The 22646-nt window shown below is 45.0% G+C and overlaps 1 protein-coding gene across 4 annotated transcripts in view; it reads right to left on the reverse strand.

The window, feature by feature from the left end:
• Positions 1–22646, reverse strand: part of FNDC3A (fibronectin type III domain containing 3A) — a 187750-nt gene that overhangs the window by 153301 nt on the left and 11803 nt on the right. The window contains exon 1 of one of the 4 annotated variants that reach the window (XM_066583986.1): positions 14763–14855. The exons of the other annotated variants lie outside the window; for them this stretch is intronic. The gene's annotated coding sequence lies outside the window, so the exon portion shown is untranslated. Of the gene's footprint in view, positions 1–14762; positions 14856–22646 lie in introns of those variants that run through there. 4 annotated transcript variants of the gene reach the window in all.

The following is a 22646-nucleotide window of genomic DNA, read 5'->3' on the forward strand; positions in this document are numbered from 1 at the left end:
GCCATATTAATGCACTTTGTAATATACATCGTGCATTAAATATGAGCCATACAGAAGTTATTCACTTACCTGCTCCGTTGCTGGCGTCCCCGTCTCCATGGCTCCGTCTAATTTCAGCGTCTAATCGCCCGATTAGACGCGCTTGCGCAGAAGGGTCTTCTCCCTTCTGGTCGGTCCGGGCACGAGCGGCGTTCTGGCTCCGCCCCCTTCTACGCATTGCGTAGCTCCGCGCCATCACGTGTGCCGATTCCAGCCAATCAGGAGGCTGGAATCGGCAATGGACCGCACAGAGCCCACGGTGCACCATGGGAGAAGACCATCTTGGAGGAAAAGAAAGAAGATGATGCAGAGAGGGGATTCGGGTAAGTAAAAAATTTTTTTTTATTTCACCACATCCCTTGGGTTTGTCCTGCGCTGAACAAAAAAAAAAAAAAAAAAAAAAAAAAAAAACACGTTTCGGCGCGGGACAACCTTTTTAAGTTCAAAGGGATTTTTTGTGTGTGTGAAAACCACAGCAAACACATGCGCAATAAACACAAGAAGGTCCAAATACCCAGTGAATACGCTGTATGTTTTACAGACTAAAACTGCATACGTCCGTGTGAATGAGTCCTAAACATACCTACTCCTTAAAATGGCTATGGAGCTCTATGCACTATAATGGTGTTTCTTCCCTTTGACCTCTTTAGTAGCAAGCTTCCTACATTGTAGAGCTGCTAGGGTGTCTGGGTGGGACTGTCAGAGCTGCGCCACCACTGGTGCGTGCCGCAGCTCAGAATCCAAGATGGCACCTGCTCTATATGCTGGCGCTGCCCCCTCTGCGAAGGGCTGGCAGTGTCCCCCAGAAAAAGTGGAGGAGAACCGGTCCTACTGTGTCTGGACTTTGCTATGGGCCACATAAAGGGACATGGGCTGGAAATTTCAATTGCTCATGGAGACCAAGCAATTAGCTCTAAATTGCTAGCTTTAGTGACGCTGTGTAATAGCGTCTTAAGCATAGAATAGTAAATACACTTTAGCACCAAACCAAGATTTAATTTAACTTCCTTACTTGCTGACAGGAAGCACTTTTCTAGATCTTTATATAAGCAAACTTACAAATCTAGGTCATGCAACCAGAAATCTCGCCCGATATGTGGGATTTGGCTTAAAAATCATTAGCCACTTGGTCTTGTTATTTGGGTTAGGGTCTAGGTCAAATTTTTTTTTTTATTATATGTACACATTCCCTAATACCCACATTCTTCTACTCCAAACTACATTCCGCCTGGGGTAGAATGCGTCCTTCACTGATAATTAGTGCTATAGACAAATTAAGCTGAACACAAGTTTAGCGTCACTTCCTTAAAACAGTGCGCTTATCTCGCTATTACAATGATAGACGCTGACTGACTGGCTATAAGCTTCTGGCTTCTATAGTAAATAGTGCTTGTTAACAGCAACATGCCATACAGCCTTGATGGTAGACTGACAGCTAAGATTTGAACAACAAAAAGGTATGTACAGTCTTAATGATAGCAACCTGTCATACAGCCTTGACGATAGACTGACAGCTAAGATTTAGGTAGCAGTGTGATATACAGCCTTAATAGGAGTGATATGCTATACAGCCTTGATGGTAGACTGACAGCTAAAATTTAAGCAGCAGCGTGGTATACAGCTTTGATAGTATTTCAGATATAGGGTTTGTATGGCCGTTTGTGACAACTGTTGGCCTTGGTGGGATTTATACCTCCATTTTTTTTCTGTCTGGACACTCACTTTGAGGAATTATTATCAAACAAAAGAAAGCTGGGTTGTGCTCGATTTTAATGAGTTATAATAATTGTTAAGCTTTAAGTTAATTTCTGAGATTTGACTACTTTGTGTATTGGAGTAGTTGACTTCTGGGTATCCTGATGGCTGTTGTGATTTGATCATCAATTGAGGTAGAATGGTAGCCCCAATTTAAAAATCTCCTTTAAGATATAAAATGTTCATCTCCGTGTGTCAGGTTGGAGCAGATCCGGTTGTATCTGATGGCCTGGCTGCAGACTATGGACTTTTTGATGGGTTTAGGATGGAAACTGTTTCATATGAAGTATATGGACCAATCAATAGGTCTTCAGTATAGCGATGTCTGTATTAAGTGGTTTAAAAATTTTATGGTGGTGTCCAAAATATTGATTTATCCGTTCAGTTGTTGCCGACTTTCAGTCACCTTGTGGATCAGCATACGCCATGCTTCTCTGTCTTTGGCCGCTTCCTTCAGATTTTCCAGTCATGTTTGTGTCAACCTTGATTGTGTCTAGACAGCATGTTCTTTGGCGTCCTCTTCTTCTGGTCCCAAATACTGTGCAAAGCATTATGTTGTTTCCAGAGAATTGGCTCGTATGACATGACCAAAGTATGAAAGCCGTTGTTTGGTAATTTTGCTTTCTAGTGATACTTTTGGTTTCACATGGTCTATGAAAGCCTTATTTGTGACCATCACTGTCCATGGTATGCGCAGCATAGGCCGCCAGCACAACAGCTCAAAGGCTAAGGGTTTGACAGGATGAATGCCCCCCTCACACCCCTAGCTCCCGATAGGGCCAAGGCTGACAGGTCCTAGTAGCAGTGTGGATAGACGTCTGCGTTCTGTGCACATTTCGCTTACATTCTTAGCTGTAAATGCTTCCGTGTTACAGGTGTAACACAGCAGCATGAACATCTAATCATGTAAGTCTAAGAAGAAATTTTAGCCTTACCCTAAAGGTCCACCGCTCACAGCTACTGGCCTCACCGCTTCTGCTTTGCTACGTGGATTGTCAGGTCCATGTCAGCCGCTCCCCCGCTCACACCTGCCGCGCTCATGGTGTGTGCCCCAGTGTCGGGACTGTCAACTCCGTGGATGCAGATCCCACGCTGACAGATGCCACCCATGACTGTCAGATCCATCTCCTTGCTCCGGCACCAACAGCTGCCGCACTGTGCGCTTCAGCTCTGGCACCGGGAAAGCCACATCAGGTGGGAGTCTGGCGGCGTGTGCTCCTGCACTGGCCGGATAACACTGTCTCTCCCCCCAGTTGTGTCGCCTCCATGCAGCCGCCGGCATCTTCAAGTGACTTCAGTTGGGGGTGGGGGTGCCTGTTGTGGAGCGCCGGCCCTGCAAAATCGGCTTCAAAAGACTTTTGGCTCAGTGGTAAAACACTGAGGCAGGTTGTGCTTCGGTGGGCAAGAAGACCGTGGGAGCTCTGCCTGTGCGTTGGAACCAGGCCACTGCCGCATGTTTTTTTCCGGCAACTTGTAGTGCCCTTCCAGGACCTATGTCCTAGGCTGCTGTGCAGCCAATCAGGTACAGGGGGTCACCCCCTGTCAATCTTGACTCCACCAGGACTTCTTGAGGGTGTCAAGATACACTAATACTCAGTCCCATGTGCTCACTTTCTTCTTTGACTCTTCGAGTTAGGTAAAGCTGTGTCACCAGCATATCGATTTACACCAATTTTCCCTCCAACTAGGGATTTATCCAGATTATATTGCCTTATGATCACTTCAGCATACAAGTTCAATAGGGCTGGGGAAAGAATGCAGCCTTATCGGACGCTGTTCCTGATTTCAAACCAGTCAGTGTTACCAAAGGCAGTCTTGACTATGGCTTCTTGGTTCTCATAAAGTGGTCTTATCAAATCTTCCACATGCTCTGATATACCGATTTGCTTTAGGTGTTTCATATTGTCATATTCAAACACAGTCAAAAGCTTTGCTGTAGTCGATGAAGCACAGGTATATGTCCTTTTGGTGTTCATGCGTCTTCACCATGACACAGCGCAAGTTTGTGATTTGGTCTCTGGTTCCACACCCTCTGCGGAACCCAGCTTGAACATCAGACAGTTCCACTTCAATGAAGGAGGCTATACGTTTTTGAATGATCTTTAGCAGAATTTTTCTTGCGTGTTATAGGAGTGATGGTCCGAAATTTGCAACACTCTTGTGCATCACCTTTTTTGTGAATTAGGACAAAGACTGATCTTGTCCAGTCTTTGGCCATTGTTTGGTCTTCCAAATCTGTCTACAATGCGTTGTTAGCATTGGAGTTGCTATTGGTTTGAGTAATTTGGCTGGTATGCAGACGATTCCTGGGGCTTTCCTGTTTGGTAATCATTTCAGCGCCTAGTCAACCTTCTCCTCAAGAATATCAGGCTCTTGTTTCGTTGCATATTCCTGGCTGGCTAATTGGTGTGGTTGATTATCTGCATATAGTTCTGCTGTGTACTCTTGATACCATTGTTTAATTTGAGTAGCATTCAGTAGTGCTTTACCATGGTGGTTGCTTTTTGAGGTGCAAAAGGTGTCCGATTCACCTGGTCAAACAGCTCATGGGTGTGACCTTGCTTGCTTGCATCTTCCAATACGAGTAGCTTAATGTCAGGTTTATAGTAGGGTGAAATGCATTGACTCTCTCATGGAATTTTATTAGTTCTTGTTTGGAGATTGTACAGATGATGATGATGTCATCAATGTAGTGGAAGTAGGCCAATAGTTTGATGAAGCAAACCATGAAAAAAGGTTGGCATATTGCAGTGCTATTTTACTGCCCGTGATGGTTTTGGCGAGTTGAAGTTATATCTCTTTGCCAAAGGAGAAATAGTTGTGTACGAGGATGAATCTTGCGAGTTGTGACACAGATTCAAAGCCAATCCCATTGGTCTCAAGGTGTAACTGGCCTGCGGTCAGTTCATCTTTAAGTCGGATGTTGGAATATAAGGATTCCACATCCACGGTGGCCTGGGATTGCGCCATCTGGGAAGGGACCTATGGTTGACAGTTTGTTCATTAGGTCTGTGGTGTCCCATACTTGAGATAATTTGCGCCCCTGGATTGCCAGCTTTGTGTAGTTTAGGAAGCATGTAGAATATTCCAACCCTGGGGTTCTCTGGTATAAAGTCCAAAAGTTTTGACAGACATAAAAAATAGGGAATGCAGCAATTTTTGTTTTACCTCACAACATCACTGTGAGGAAAATGGGAGGGGTAAGAGGAGTTGGATGGGGGCCCTGAGAGAACACTTGAGCTCCACGTTAGTGGGTTTGTGAGACGACAGGTTGATAACACAGCTTTTTCTTTGTATTTATTTGAATTACCGTAAATTGCATACTCTTCCTTGGCTAAAAATACTCCTTAAAAATACTGGGAAGAGTATTGCTCCTCCTTTGGAAAATATGTAGTGCGACCTCTGTTGGCAACATTAAACAAAGGTGCAATGATACTCACGTAGACAGAGGCTGAGGCCCAATGTCCATGGCACGCATGGATTCTGAGTGCGGAATCCTGCACAGAATCCATGCAAGTCCGCAGCCATGGACATAAAAAGGACAGTTTCTCCTCTCTCCGGATCCAGCTTGGGTCTCCTCCGTCGCGGCCAGATCTTCTTTCTTCAGCACGGCGGATGTGTTCGGGCATGCCAGCCGGGCCGACGTACCCGGCCCTTTTCTTTTTTATATCTTCTGCTTTCCTGCGTATCCACAACACGTCCACAGTGACAGCTGCGGGTGGTCCGCGGAACGGACGGCTTGCATTGAGTTCAATGGAAGCAGTCTATGTGCGACCTGCAAGAAAACGCAGCATGCTGCAACTTATTCGCGCACGCGATCCACACACCGGGGGGAAAAAAATTACATCCACATGATTTTCACTGGTTTGTGGGCGCCAATGCACCTCTATGGGCGGCTTGATTGGCAGATCTCCCGTCAATCAAATCCGCCGGTGGACATTGGACCTTAAAGGGGTTGTCCAGTTACCAGACAACATTCTGATAGTTGCAACTGCATAAAAATAACAAAAAGAACAGTACTTATTTGTTACCTGCCACGAGGATCCAGTGCTGTAGCGCTGCCGTTCTCCAGGTGATTCTTGTGGAAGAGGTTTTAACAGAAACTCACCTGACTGCTGCAGCCAATCAGAGGCTGCAGAGTCACCACCCTTTTTTCTGGCATCATCACTCAAATCCTGGGTACCATGATGCCAGGAGTTTAGAATGGTGACCCTGCAGCAATCAGGTGTCTTGCTGCAACAACATCTTCCACAGCAATCTGGCGGGGCTGCAGGGCAGGATCAACACTGCAGAGGAGGGGTAAGTACTGCTATAGCATATTTTAGGAATACATAATTACTAATTGTAATAGAGGACGTTATCTATCAGGTGGCTTAATAGCAGCAAACAGTACCTTTTGAGGTTCATTAAGAGGAGACATAAACATGGTCCTATGCACTCTTGCTATATGAATGCTATACAACAAATTAGGTTGAGCCGATTCTTCTTCAAACGATTAATTAAAGCGTTATTCCCATATCAGATATTTATGGCCTATCCACGGGAAGTAAGCCCACTCATACGTTTGTGTAGCTCCCACAGAAGTAAATGGAGAGAGCTACATACTCCATTAATTCTCTGCCTGGACTTACCGTCCAGTAGTCCCTTCATCAGGCAAACCTGGGGTGGGCTACCCCCTTGACGGGTCCTACAGTTATTGGGCATTTCTGCTATACCCTGTAGACATGCCATAAATGACTGAGATAGGAATATCCCTTAAAATACACGAATACCTTATATTACTAAATATTTTTATGTCTTAGAAATAGTCGTACATAACTATTAAGTTTCTCTCTCAATTATAGCAATCTTTAACAATTCACAAACCTCCAGACACACTGGTGAAAAATTCATGGATCATCTAATCAATCAATTTAGCCAATTCCATAGCAAGGGCAGCATGATTATTATTAATAAATTCATTACCTGTTCCTTTCTGCCTTCCAGACTGCATTATACTCAATATAACCAATTCTCGGTACATTACAGTCTGACATGAGGAACTGGCCTACCATTCAGTTACAACCCCTCAGATAAGGCTTACCGTTAGATAATCACTCTATATCACTAAAAGAGGCGCTGTCATCATCCACAACCCTTAGTCCATCTCCCCAGAGACCAGGCGGTATGTCATAAACTGATAAATCTCCTAAAAGACTGACAAAAAAAGCTTGTGTCTGGCTCCATATCACTTTTCTTGATAAGAGGTTAAGGAAACAACAACATATATTAGGGTGTCGGTATGGTGACAGATTCTTTAAAAATGCAGTAGAAATGCAAAATAAAAAACTTAGTGACTTGTCACCTCCCTACAGCAGCGTAGATGAAGTTTTGGTGCTGTTAGGGAAGTTGACAGGGAGCTGGGTGATATATTTTTTATGCTCGCCCACTCCCCAGTTCCTGTGCTGTCACCCACCGAAAATTGTGCACTGCATGGCAATCTGAAAAGTTACATTTCCATTTGGCACTTGATCTTCGGCAGGTGACAGTGCAGAAGCAGGGAGCAGGTAAGTATAAAAAAAAAAACAACAGAACTTAGTTTACAGTGATGTAGGGAGATGACAGGTTCCCCATTAAGAAAAAATTAAAATTAAAAAAAAGAAAAAGCATCAATACTGTTTTTTTAAACATGTCTTTCTGACTTTTTTAGATGGTTTTCTTCAAAGCTCAGTTCACACTTGTGTTTAGGTATTCCGTTTTTTCTCCAGACATGGTAGAATAGGAAAACAGACTGCCAGCTGTTCTATTATATGGCAGAAACAAACATTGCCCGATGGACCCCAGTGACTATAAAGAAAGTACGTTGGGCTCCCACCATGGCGCTAGTCATTTTTTACAAACAAATTAGTGCATCATAGAATGGTAGAGTTGGAAGGGACCCCCAGGGTCATCGGGTCCAACCGCCTGCTCAATGCAGGATTCACTAAATCATCCCAGACAGATATTTGTCCAGCGTTTGTTTGAAGACTTTCATTGAAGGAGAACTCACCACCTCCCATGGCAACCTGTTCCACTCATTGATCACCCTCACTGTCTAATATCTAATTTGTGTGTCCTCCCTTTCAGTTTCATACGATTGCTTCTAGTCTTTCCTTGTGCAGATGAGAATAGGGCTGATCCCTCTGGACTGTGACAGCCCTATTTTTATATGCACAAGGAAAGACTAGATCCCTCTGCACTGTACATCATCCTACAATATTTTGTCCAGGCGTGTGCCAGATCTGCACCAGAGGCTCCAACTCAACCCTTTCCAGTTCAGTTTGTATCCTGGTTTTCCTAGTGGGCTTACGCTTTTTCTGCCATTCTACAACAGCGCTATATGCTGGCTAAAGCCAGTACTGCATGAGGTGACACATTGGATAGGCTCCGACAGCACAGAGGCTGGAATATACAGTAACAGAACCTCGACAAATGTCTTCCAACATCGGAGCTGTACAGCCTGAAATCATAATGTCTTCACAGGTTAGACAGTGGATTGGAAAGGGTTAAGGAAGACTTAAAAATATAGCACTATGTTACAGGGGGGAAAAAAGCAGCAAAATTAATTTTGGTAGCTGAAGGAAAAAAAAATAAATTAATTTTAAAAAAAAATTGGGCAGTAAAACAACCCCATAGGTAAAATACCTAAAAAGTGTCTGGTCCTTAAAGGGGTTGTCCCGCGCCGAAACGTTTTTTTGTTTTTTTTTCAACCCCCCCCTCCCCCCCCGTTCGGCGCGAGACAAACCCGATGCAGGGACTTAAAAAAAAAACCGCTCAGCGCTTACCTTAATCCCCGCGCTCCGGTGACTTCTATACTTACCGGCTGAAGATGGCCGCCGGGATCCTCTTCCTCCGTGGACCGCAGCTCTTCTGTGCGGTCCATTGCCGATTCCAGCCTCCTGATTGGCTGGAATCGGCACGTGACGGGGCGGAGCTACACGGAGCCCCATTGAAGAAAGCAGAAGACCCGGACTGCGCAAGCGCGTCTAATTTGGCCATTCGACCATTTTAGACGGCGAAAATTAGACGGCAACCATGGAGACGAGGACGCCAGCAACGGAGCAGGTAAGTGAAAAACTTTTTATAACTTCTGTATGGCGCATAATTAATGCACAATGTACATTACAAAGTGCATTAATATGGCCATACAGAAGTGTATAGACCCACTTGCTGCCGCGGGACAACCCCTTTAAGGTACAAAGCAGCCTGGTCCTTAGGGGGTTAAGGAGTGAGACCTTATACCATCACCATCCTCTATATATAGCAGAGTGCTGTGGACTGTCTGTACAACAAAAGCATTAGCTCAGTCAATATGGATGAAGAATTTCAAATTTCCAAATCCAAGTAGGATTTCTGAGTCGTGTTCCAACTTCAAAAAGATCAGCTTTAGGCGGCCTGCACATGGGCGGAAATCCCGCCGCGGGATTTCCGCCACTGAAAGTTTGCATAGGAGTGCATTACAATACGCACTCCTATGCAGACAGCCGCGGTTTGGCCGCGCGAAATCTCGCACGGCAAACAAACCGCGACGTGTCCTATTTTTGTGGGGGCACGCACTCACCCGGCCGCCGGCTCCGGTCTGCGCATGCGCCGCAGCCGGCACATGAAAGAGCCGGGGCCGCCAGGCGCGGGAGAGTACGCGCTCGTCCCTGCAGGCTCTCGGGTCGGGTCCCGCGGCGAGAATTCTCGCTGCCAGATCCGAGCCGCTCGTGTGCAGGCGGCCTTACTGAGCAAGTGCAAATATCCGTGCTCATGGATACGAGAGTATCTGAATTGTGCTGTACATGGTAAACTAGGATTTTAAAAAAGCCATAAATATGATGAGAACACCTAAAAATCTAACTAACTAATAGCAAGGGGTTAACCTCTGAAATAAATCAATACTACGGACAGGCACTGAATGCACTCCATTCCCATCTCTTATTGAGTGAATCAGCAGTTCTTGTGATAGGACTTCTGCTCTGCGCAGGAAGTCACAACGTAGTATGGAAAGAAAAAAATAATAATTCGCAGCAGCAGTTTATGCTAGGGTTACAATTACAGTACAATACTCACAATTGTCATTGTTATAAAGACCTGTATAAAGGGTTGGACATTAATATGCTGCCATCCAATAGGTGGCGCTGCAGAGGTATGGTCCTTATTTGCATATATTTCCCAGAGGAGCATAGATGGTCTTATAAGGCCTCATGTCCACGGGAAAATTCGGGCCCGCGCGGATTCTCCATGCAGAATCCCGCAGCAGTTCCCTCCTTTCCCACAGACATGAGGCCTGAAAATAACATTTTACTCACCTGTCCGGATCTTCTTTCTTCGGCCCAGCAGATGTGCACGCATGCGCCGTGCACTTTTTTTTTTTTTTTTTTTTAAACTCCTGCTCTCCTGCAGCAGAGCAGAAATTCAGCTACAGATGTGCCATGGATCCAGACCGCTTCCGTAGGCTTCAATAGAAGCCTGCGGGAGACCCGCACTAAAATGAAGCATGCTGTGGGAGTTTTCCCACACATGCAATCCGCGCCTCAGAGGAAAATTACATCCGCGGGTATTTAATTACCTGCGGGTGTCCAATGCATCCCTATGGGGCACAGATCACGCATGCGGGTGATCCGCTGTGGATAGTTCCCCGTGGACATGAGGCCTAAAACCCCTCGAACACCTTCTAGGTGCTCTCCTTAAGGAGAGATGATACCCCTCCAAAGTAAATTAAAAAAAAATAACTCTTGTTATTTGTATAGCACCAACTTATTCCACAGCACTTTCAGTTAATTTATTATCCCCCACCAAGCTGGGTACTCATTCTGCCGACCTCAGCCAGCTATCTGAACCTGCGGGGATTGAACTCACAACCTTCAAGTTATGAGCAAGAGCTTAGTAACTGTACAACAGAATCCACCACGTGGATTTTGATGAGAATTTTGGTGTGGATTTCACTCCATCATTTAAAAAGGGGTAAAATCCATACTAAAAATCTGCAGCATAGATTGACGTCATTGTGGATTTAATATCCACACCACAGGGCAGATTTTTTTTTTCAGCAACACAAGAGATTTCTCTAAATTGAATTCACTTTAGGGGTATGTGCCGCCATAGAATTTTTCACATTTAATCCATCTGTAAAACAGCAGCAGAAATCCATGGCTATTGTGCTGCGATTTTTGCCGCAGATCCAAATGCAGATTTGGCTCTGTCAATTTGCAAAATCTGCGTGTGCGATTTCTGACACGCCTTCACATGAAGCAGTGACAGGTCACTTCTATCCATGTACCTGTACGGAAACTCCATGTGTGGATTTTTCCCATTGACAGGGCTACATACATGTGCAACCCCGTGGCTACAATTGCAGCAGAATAGCTGCGGATTTCTGCTGTCGTTTTACAAGTGGATTCAGTGCGGAAAATTCGTTGTGCGACCATACCTTTGTGTGACTATACCTTTAGGCCTTAGTCAGACGGGCGTTTTTAGCCGCGATTTGCGCATGCGCATGCGTCCGGCGATTTTATAAAACCATTGCTTTGCAATGGTATCGGACACATGAGCGCTTTTTATGCGCTCGTCCGATAAACTATAGAACCAAAAAAAAAAAAAAATGTAAAAAAAAAGAAAATGTTAAAAAATTTAAAAAAAGCAGATCGCACCTATCTGCGATCTGCGATTCCTGTTCTCTTCTGTATATGCGCTCAATGGGGCCGGCGGCAGCAGCGCCGACCCCATTGAGAACATGTAGAAGACAAATCATTCTTCTCTGCCACAGCTGTAACAGCTGTGGCAGAGAAGAACGATGTTTGCCCATTGAATTCAATGGAGCGGCAATACAGCTGCTCCATTGAAAGCAATGGGCTGCCGGCGTGCGCGGGGTGAATTGTCGGGAAGGGGTTAAATATATAAGCCCTTCCCTGCAATTCATTCTAAAATGTGTTAAAATAAAAAAAAAAATTGTATACTCACCTTTCCGCTGCAGCCGGAGTCCAGCCGCGGCCGCTGTCAGTTCTCCTGAACTGCTTCTCGGCACTATTCAGCCGGAGGGGCTTTAAAATCCCCGCCTGCTGAATGATCTGCCTCTGATTGGTCACAGCCCTGACCAATCAGAGGCCGGTTTCACTCACACACCCATTCATGAATTCATGAATGGGTGAGTGACTGCTGCCTCTCAGCGCTGAGCCAATCAGGGGCAGGTCTGACTCACATCCATTCATGAATTCATGAATGGGTGTGAGTGAGGCATGCCTCTGATTGGCTCAGCGCTGAGCCAATCAGGGGGCAGGTCTGACTCACACCCCCTTAACACCCACTGCAGGACGGCCTCGCGGAGCTCCGGCTGCCAGGAGAAGGTGAGTATACAATTTTTTTTTATTTTTACACATTTTAGGATGAATTGCAGGGAAGGGCTTATATATTTAAGCCCTTACCGACAATTCATCCCGGGCTCGCCCGCAGCGCATTGCTTTAAATGGAGGCGGCTCTATTGCCGTCTCCATTGAATGCAATGCGCTGGACAGCTCCAGCCCGTTTCTAATGAAACGCGGCTAGGAGCAGATTTTCGGGCGATTTGCGCGCGACTTGCGCGCACCAGTCACACGATTTGCGGATGCGCATCCGTCATGCGATCCGCAAATCGCGCGAAAAAACGCCCGTCTGACTAAGGCCTTACTGTGATGTGCTGCTAATAATCCATAGTGCGTCTGTCACGCGTGAACTCACACTAAAGTGTACAAGGAGAAAAGCAAAGTGTTCCAAGTTGGTAATCTTATTCTGAAGGATTACCATATGCTTCCGGGAGAACCATCAGGCTGGTTTCACACGCAGGTTTTTAAAGTTTTATTTAGCCAAAACCAGAAGTGGATTCAAAAAGAATGAGAACTATAAAGAAATAACTTCTACTTCTCCTCCCTGATGGATCCTTCTGGCTCTAGCTCGAAAAACTATCACAAAAACTTGTGTGAAACCACCCTAAAAGCAATCTTCTACAGCTAAACCCAACTGCTGTCCTGGATGATAGCCGTTACATAAGATACATTATAACAAACTGCACTACTCTAAAACTAGAACTTAAAGGGGTTGTCTCGCACCGAAACAGGGTTTTTTTTTTTTTTTTTTTTGCATAGGCCCCCTGTTTAGCGCAGGACAAACCTAAGGGATGTGTTGAAATGAAAAAAAAAAATTTTACTTACCCGAATCCCCTCTCTGCAACTTCCTTCTTTTCCTCCAAGATGGCCACCAGGATCTTCACCCACGACGCACCGTGGGTCTTCTCCCATGGTGCACCGTGGGCTCTGTGCGGTCCATTGCCGATTCCAGCCTCCTGATTGGCTGGAATCGGCACACGTGACGGGGCGGAGCTACGCGATGATGCGTAGAAGGGGGTGGAGCCAGAACGACGCTCGTGCCCGGACCGACCAGAAGGGAGAAGACCCTTTTGCGCAAGTGCGTCTAGTCGGGCGATTAGACGCTGAAATTAGACGGCACCATGGAGACGGGGACGCCAGCGCAGGGAAGGTGAGTAAATAACTTCTGTATGGCTCATATTTAATGCACGATGTACATTACAAAGTGCATTAATATGGCCATACAGAAGTGTATAACCCCACTTGCTTTCGCGGGACAACCCCTTTAAGGATTGATCATGTTAGGATTGTGGCAGTCCGTTGTTTCGCCGCATCCTAGCTGCTGAACCAGTGTGGAAGCAGAAATGTGTCCAGCATATGCCAGACCCCATTTACTGTAACGGTAGGGAGGTGGGGAGTGGGGGGGTGCGCCCGGGTTCTGTTATGTATTCTAACCTTTTCCAGCACAAAGTAGCGCCGCATGCAGAGCTATTTCATCCTAGATTTTAACAGAATTCTGCAACCAAGGCTTCAAACAGAACCTTCAAAAACAGTAGACAGCTGTGAACGTGATCCGAGTCTTTTCAGTCTCTGAATATAACTGACAATGTTTCCATACACTGAAAGCAAGCAGAAGAACTGACACCCCTCAAGTATAGGGCCATTCTCAAAAGGACATAACATTGCATCATACCAGTGATTCAGCTTTTATAGAACACAAAAACCACCCTTAAAAAGAGGTATTCCCACCTTAAATACTTACAACAGCATATGCCATAAACGTCCGATTGATGCGGGTCAGATTTCAAGACACTTCTATGGGAATCGTGGAAGCCAACGAGGACACTTGCTAGCCCACTTCCTTAACTCCCATTTAAGCCCTGGGGTTTGAAATGTGTGCCCTATGGATAGGGCACAATTTACAGAGATTGGTATCCTCCTGTCACCAGGTTCATGCTGCCCGAACCACAATATTTACAGTGTGTGCATGTGGGTTTTATGGAATTAACACACTCTGAAGTAGGACTTGGAAGGAAGCTGGAACATCGATTTGAGAAAGAGGGTCTGGCCGTGCCAGACTCACCATGCCTGCAACATTAAGACTGACAGCTGTCTTCCTGGTGACAGCTTATTTTTAATGGATGATTTTGGGAAAGGGGGGGGGGGGGTGAGAAATGGCATACATGAATGATTGCATTCACTTTAGAGGGTTTGGGCTCTATCATCTGCAAACTCAGATGTTAAATTCGCCCGTGTGAATAGACCCCGATACGACCAATGTTGCCTTGCTGCAGACAGATATGTATTGCATAAGAAAAGGGCTGCAGATTAGTAAATTGGGTTTTGTTCCATATGTCAGAGATATCACACATACATTAACTATATACATACTATAAAAAGGAGACATATCAGTTCAAGTGAAAGGTAAAAAGTCAGTAGTAGTAGCCAATTAGAAAAAAAGAAGAAAAAAAAGATCCTTTTTGGAAAATGAAGCAATCCAATTGGTAACAGTATCTGCACTTTCTCCTTGTACTAGCCATTATAATCTTTCCCCAATCTTCCTACTAATTAACAGTTACACATACAGAGGTTTAGCACCTAAATGTGACCCGCTAGTACGTTACAAACCTGAGAAGTGCCCCAGCCAGGTACTCCGGCTATAAAGTGCGATCCATATGGTAGTGGTAAGCCCCGAGCTTGTGCAGCACTTTATCTTGATGTTGGGTATAAAGCTCTCAGCTGGTGTTTGTCTTGTGGACAAGATGCCAAGCAGGAAGAGAAGGGAAAAGGGAGATCAGCTCAGCTCTGCACTTCGTAACACCCATTCTACGGATCACTGCGTGCGCTCTTCCGTGACTTAGAGGACAATACTGGGAAAGCTGCAGAGCATATAGCATCTTTTCAGGGCTTAAACAACTGACATATGTGATAGATCGGCAAAAGAAACAGATCTGCCTCCATTTTAGCTGGACAGCGGTTTCAACCCACAGTAATAAAAGTCAATTCTGCCTTTAACCCTTTAATGACAGGCCCATTTTAGACCCTTATGACTATCCATATTTTTCTGGTTTTCACATCACATTCCAAGAACCGTGAGGGGAGGTGAAATTACTTACCCAAGACCTCTACGGCGATGTCCCCCTGACGGGATCTTTATCCACGGACCTTTCCCCAACTTTGGCGCATACACCCATCTGAAACACGGCGGACGCAAGTGCAGCAGCTGGGGAGGGCTTGGTAAATTTAAAGTCTCCTTGCTCCTGGCTACTAAAGGTAGCCGAGAGTCTGGATCAGTGACTGAGGGCCGCGATGAGCATAAAAGTTAAAACACAGTTGGAGTGTAATGCTCCTTTTCAGTTTGAGCCCTGTTGTGCATACAGACATAACATTAGGGCCACAATGGTTATGCTTCTGAACACTGGACAAGTGGGGGTATCCATTTTGGGGTGCAAGTCTTCATTCCTATGTGTGCTGTACAAAAAAAAAAAGTTTTTAAAATGACACAAAATTGCCATAAAAAAGGAAAATCGTAATTTTTTTCTTCTGCTTTGCTCAAAATTATTCAAAAACTGTTGGGTAAAAACACACAGCACACCCCTAGATGAATGCGTTAAGGGGTCTAGTTTTCAAAATATGGTCATTTGTGGGGATTCTCTTTCGCTTTGGCCGCTCAAGGGGTCTACAAGTATGCAATGTGGCCTAAATCACCTTTAAAGGGGTTCTGACATTAAAAAAAAAATAAAAAAATGTTATTCACCTTGCCTGGCTAGGACCGATCGCCAGGCATGTCCCCTGTAGAAGCAGAGCAGGAGCGATCAAAATGACCGCTTCCTGCTCTGCTCCGTCCGTCACTTCCGAGGTGAACGGACGGGCCGCCCACAGCAAGCACGTCACAAGCAGTGCTTGCTGTGGGCGGCCCATCCGACCTGGCTGAACTCCGAGATTCTGGCGTGCGCAGTGGAGACGCGGCCTGTCATGACTCCTGTCAGAGGACACCTCTCCACTGCGCATGCGCGCGATCCCGCAGCGGCGCGGCTCGTGGAGGAAGAAGAGGAAGAGCAGCGCCTGCTGGGAGATGACCCCCCTGATGTCAACAACAACAGAAGACAGGTAAGTATTATGTTTTTATGTTTTAGCAGCCATTAAACCGTGGGTTCCCTGTGTCCATTAGGCAGACCAGGGAACAATGGCTGTTAAAGCATAAAAACCTTATTCATGTCAGAACCCCTTTAAGCAAAAATGTCTGTTCTGAAAACCACCAGCTGCTCCGTTTGGTTTGGGCCCCGTTGTGCATACGGATAGAATATTAGGGCCACAACGGGTATGTTTCTGAACACAAGATAAGCAGGGGTATCCATTCTGGGTGCAAATCCTCATTTTCATGTGCACTATAGAAAAAAATCCTGTCTTTCAAATGACATATTTGCAAAAATATGAAATTTTATTTTTTCTCCTTTAAATTGCATTAATTTCTGAAAATACTCATGACACCCCTCAGTGAATATATTAAGGGGTGTAGTTTTTACAATGGGGTCATTTGTGAGGGTATCTATCATTCTGACACAATATGTGGCAAAAAAACAATGTCAGAATCATTTGGATATACAAAACCTTTACGGAGTTATTCTATGTTAAAGTGACACATACGAGGGGCTGCTGATAAGTCTTTGGCTTTACCCAGAAAGAAACGAGATAGGAAGATGAAACAGAGTATTCCACATACTCTCCACTGATGTCAACACACTTCTTACATCGGTATTCCAAGTTCTGTAAGCCTTCTGTAAAAAGGATTTCGGTTGTGCCTCAAACCAGTCATCCGTAGCAGCCATGGCATCAGAAATGGTGTGAAATGGTACCCTTGAGGTGTTTCTTCAGATTTGGAAACCGATGATAGTCGGATGGAGCTAGATCTGGTGAATAAGGTGGGCTGTCAACCACCTGGAAGCCTAGCTCCACCAGTTTTGCCGTGGTCACTTGTGCAGTGTGAGCAGAGGCATTGTCTTGCAGGAACAAGGTTCCTTTGGACAGCTTGCCGCGCCTTTTGGCCTTCAGAGATGCCTTCAATTGGTCCAAAAGTTCAATGTAGTACCTTGCATTGATGGTGGAACCATTTTGAAGGTAGTCCACTAGCAGCACGCTCTCCTTATCCCAGAACAGACGCCATCACCTTAGTGGCTGATTTTTTGCACCCTGAACTTCTTTGGGCGAGGAGAACCACTGTGCCTCGACTCTTTTGACTGTTCCATGGTTTCAGGGTCATACAAATAAATCCAGGTCTCATCCATAGTGACCAATCGATCTGGAAAGTTCTTATCAGTACGGAAATGCTGACAAATGGACCAGGACGTTTTCACTTGCATGCTTTTCTGATCTGTTGTCAAACATTTGGGGACCCACTCTGCAGATAGCTTCTTCATGGTCAAATGTTCATGGATAATGACACAAACACGTTCATGAGAAATCCCCATGTCTGCTATTCCTGCAGCTGAAATTGGCAGATTCTCCAGTATGAGGTTGTGCACAGCATAGACGATCTCCGAAACAACCACCTCTCTCGGTCGTCCAGGACGTTCCTCAGCATTAGAGCTGAAGTGGCCCACTTTAAATTTGGCAACCCAGTTCTTAACTGTAGAATATGAAGGGCATTTATCCCCCAATGTCTGCGACATATCACCATGAATATCCTTTGCGGACTTTCCTTGCGGAAAAACGAATTTTATCACTCCTCTGCTCTCATTTTCTGTGAATATCGCCTTAGACTCCGCCATTTTGTTTTCCCCCGTGCCTAGATCACTGTTGCCATAAGCTACAAACACAAAATTTCGAAAACATATATTAGACACATAAGGCTTTCATGTGATGTAACATTCGTTACCATAGAAACAAAAAAAAGAACATAAAGCCAAAGACTTCTTACCACCCCCTCGTATCAGATTTCCAAATTTTGGCCTGGTCATTAAGGTGCAAACAGGCTTGGTCACTAAGAGGTTAAAACTTAAAGTTCAATGACTGAATCCTGAAGAAACAGGATGTAAGATATTTGTCTTGGCTGGAGCAACTATACATGTAGAATATGAAGCTCCACTGGTTTCCTCAGGTCATTCAACCCAAGTGAGCGAGGTTTCGTTTTGCTTCTTTTTATTTTAATTCTAATGAGCGGAGAACATATAAGTTGCATCCTGAAATGGCCTTACTGATGGGTTCCCATAACTCCAACTTATAATAAAAAGGGCATTTGGGCATGTTCTTTGTGCACACTGGGGATTTCCAGCTTCAGGACCACCGCTAGCAATGTGGCCTACTCACATTTCTGAAGATCAGAAGATCTAAAAATTTAGAAAAGCCCTTTTATTTTTTTATATCCAAGTGAATCTTAAGAAAATCAATAGATGTCAAGACTTGTTCCCTTCATCTGCTGTTCATCACATTCAGGAGCTCGGCTCTTTTGTAAGTCAAAGGCCGGCGTCACACGAACGGGTCGCATTCCACATGCGGGAGCCCGCAGCAGAATCCGTCCCTAACCCTGGCCGGCGAGCCTGTGTACCTGCTTTCTTCTGTATTGCAGATGACCATGGCGGTAATGTGCAGTACAGATTTTCTTTTTTTTCAAATATATCTTTTCCGTGCCATTGCTAGGCAGTGACGCGTGTACCTGCGACCTATCAGCAATGTCAATGGAATCCGTCCCTGTGGACAGCGCACAGAAATAGAACATGCTGCAATTTTATTTCTGCTCGCAGAAATCACAATGGCGGTCCATCGAGCAGACATGCGAATGTTCTATTTTTTGAATGGATGCAAAATACCGCAGATCGAGGAAGGACAAGGAATTTAATCTAACGCACTTTTATTAATAGAATGAGCTGTAATACAGTTGCATACAGTAAATGATATCACGTACACTTTTGCAATAATTTCTAGCAAAGGTTAAGTACTTATTTACACATCACAAAGGGCTGTTACAAGCATCATCTGAGGAAGCGCCAGCGCAGACAGAGAACCCCAGGGAAATTCCCAACATCATGTGGACGTCTCCTGCCACGGGTACAGAGCTCTCAATAGGGGCTCCCCAGCTTATTTTACACTCATGAATGAATAGCTAAGGGCAGTGTGTCATTGGCTGAGTGCTTAGCCAATAGCTAAGCAGTAGCTGCTATTGGCTGAGCCCTCAGCCAATCTGCACAACCCTTTCAGGAGGCGGGGATTTTTAAATCCCTGACTGCTGAAAGAGCTTAATAGCAGTGCTGGGGAGCCACCAGGACGACGCGGCTGAGCGCCGGAGAGGCGAGTATAATCTTTTAAAATTTTTTTTACATACTTTTGGCAGATTATCGGGGCTTGGCAGAAAGCAGTGCTTTCAATGGGATCGGATGCTGCCTTTTTTCCTCGCACTGCGAGAGAAAAAAAAATAAAAAAATCACCAGTGGGTGTCCACCCTTACAGTGATTAATTTCCCTCGACTTTAGTTGCCACTTCAATAGGATTTGTGATGTTTTTATCCTTTACATGTTGATTACACCATGCAGTCATAGCAAGTATATCATTAAAACCACATGTTAAAGTAGGATAGTTAAAAGTTATTACTTACACTCTTCTTGCCTTAAAAAACAAACAAAAAAAGTCTTAATATGTCAAAGCCTTGGGAGTCTGACTTCTCACATCCTTGAAGTATTACATGCCACCACAAATAACCGACTATGTAACACTGCTTGTTAGCAGCTCCACGTCATACGGACAGTGGCGGTATTACAGACCCAACATCTTTAATCATCTAAAGCTCGAAAACAAGCTACCAATAGTATACTTATCCATAAATGGGAAACAAATGCCTCCTTTAACATGTATTTAGCATATATAAGACGTTAAAAAAATACCTAAACATCTTATTATCGAAAGCCATATTTGCTGCATATGAAAAATGCAGGTCAGTGATGAAGCAGTAAACAAGGCGTTCGCCAAGTCTCTCCATGGGCAAATAGAGAGCTGGTAGTAAGAGCAAGCGCATAAACAGAAATAGGACATTCCTGCAACACCCAAAAGACATCAGGGAAGCTGGAACATGATGCAGAGCCTCCTTCAGGGCTCAAGGTGCACAGTTACCTTACTGTATGTGTGTGGCATGGTGTCATTAACACTACTGAGACCAAACTGTATGCTACATCAGACGCAAAGTCTCAACTCAGCGATATAACTGGGGACAGTGTGCCAGGTATTTTTTTTTATATATATATGCCCAATACGCTGGCTCCAGCTATGAGATTTTCTTCATACACCGCCATTAGGCTGTCTGATCTTTTGTCTCCCCTAATATAAGCAGCTACATAGGGTTATTATTTATATAGAGGGAGACCCCTATTAGACAAGTCAAACATGCATTCTCCAGCGCAACTTACATCGGACAGTATTCAGATATGCTGAACACAGCACATTGATATGGGCCCTTCTCATTCGAAAATCAGACAAGCTGCGATTTTTTTTGCTTGGACTATCAGGAAATTAAAGCCTATGTGCATACGCTGTGCATACATTTAATGCTTTGTATGCTTGATGAGTCCTTTTATAAGATCAAAAGTTTGTTGATATATAATTTTGCATACATGCACTTTTTGAGCATATATTTAATTCTATAAACTTGATATGTTGTACGCCTTCCTTCTGCCTGTCTGCTGCACATTGGAGACTTGTCTCTACTGTACTGCAACATCTTTTCAATTGTAATGAATAAAATATAGAAAAGCTTTTTTTATGGAAGCTTTGCGTGCTGACTAGAGATGAGCGAACGTACTCGGATAGGCACTACTCGTCCGAGTAATGTGCCTTATCCGAGTACCGCTGTGTTCGTGCTCAAAGATTCGGGACGCGCTGCGGAGCGGGGAGCTGCAGGGGAGAGCGGGGAGGAACGGAGGGGAGATCTTTCTCTCCTTCTCTCCCGGCCGCTCTGCCCCGCTCCGACTCACCTGTCAGCAGCGGAGCGCCCCGAATCTTTGAGCACGAACACAGCGGTACTCGGATAAGGCACATTACTCGGACGAGTAGTGCCTATCCGAGTACGTTCGCTCATCTCTAGTGCTGACCTATTACATGTGTATGCGTGTATCTTAAACCTAGAAAAAAAATTTGAAGGGATTTAAATTTCTAAATGAAATTTTAAAAGAAACAATGTAATAAGTGTGTTGAACTTCAGGGGGAATATGTTAAATAGCCTAAGGCCCAATTTCCATGGGCGGATTTCCGCCGCAAATCCGCTGCGTTGCCCCACAGCTATTGGGTTCTATTAAACCTAATAGTGCAATGCTCACGGTGCGGAATTCCACCATGGAATTCCGCCCCGTGAAATAACCCGTAATCACCCGCGGCATGTTCTATTTGCCGTGGGCTTACGTGCGCGCGGCTTCCATTGCAGTCAATGGAAACCGTTCTGTCACGCTATCTTTTGCTATAGCACAGCGGAAGATAGCGTGAAAACTAGAGATGAGCGAACTTACTTGTTTAGGGCGTTTTTGCACTCGAGCACTGCTTTTTCCGAGTAACCGACTACTCGGGCAAAAAGATTCGGGGGGCGCCAGGGGGGAGGAGAGAGATTCCCTCTGTTCCCCACTGCTACCACCCGCTCCACTACGCTGCCCCCCGCATCTTTTCGTCCGAGTAGTCAGTTACTCGGAAAAAGCGGTGCTCGAGTGCAAAAACGCCCTAAACGACTAAGTTCGCTCATCTCTAGTGAAAACGCTTTCCTGTCCACTGTACTGTACTGCGCATGCACGCCGACACGGGATGTCAGGCAGCGGATCCGGAGGAGAGTATGAGGGCTCTGGGGAGGGGGAGGGGGCCGTGACGGACTCCGCTGCGGCCTAAAAAGCTTCATGCCTCATTCCCTTCTTGGGTCAGGCTGGGAACCTTTCAGACCCCCCTCATATTTGGATTTCAAGACTATCGGGTAACGGACTAAAGAAATTTTACTCATTACTCTTTTGCAGCTGTAAGTGAACTTAAAAACCCAGGCTCAGTCCTATGATGGATATGACTCCTATTTCCTGCAGATCTTTATTTCCAGACAGGGGAGAAAACACTTCTATTTACTCTGTGTAATCTACATAAAACGAGCCAAGTGTATTTTATTATGCCGGATTGCTATAACCACCTAGGTAGGTCCGGCCTGTCACCGGGCCATGTTTATAGCAGACTTTTGTTGATGTGGGCACTATGATTACTGACATGTCATTTTCTTTGGCAGGATAATAAAACAGGCCAAGCAGCCTCTGAACCCTCAAAGTGTCTGCTTTTAAATGAAAGGCTTATAATAAAACAAATGGGAGGCAGACAGATGTGGAAATTTTAGTAAGACAGGACATAAAGTCTTAGCCTCCTGTACCTCTCTGCCTAGGTATAAACCTTAGAAAAAACAGGGTAAAATATCAAATAGAGCGTAAAGAAAATTTATGTATAGAAACATCTGAACTGTTCATTTAATAAAAGAACAGTTGGGACACAGAACTTTTCCATAAAGACAACCCT

The sequence above is a fragment of the Eleutherodactylus coqui genome, chromosome 1, assembly GCF_035609145.1.
Source record: "Eleutherodactylus coqui strain aEleCoq1 chromosome 1, aEleCoq1.hap1, whole genome shotgun sequence".
NCBI lineage: Eukaryota > Metazoa > Chordata > Amphibia > Anura > Eleutherodactylidae > Eleutherodactylus > Eleutherodactylus coqui.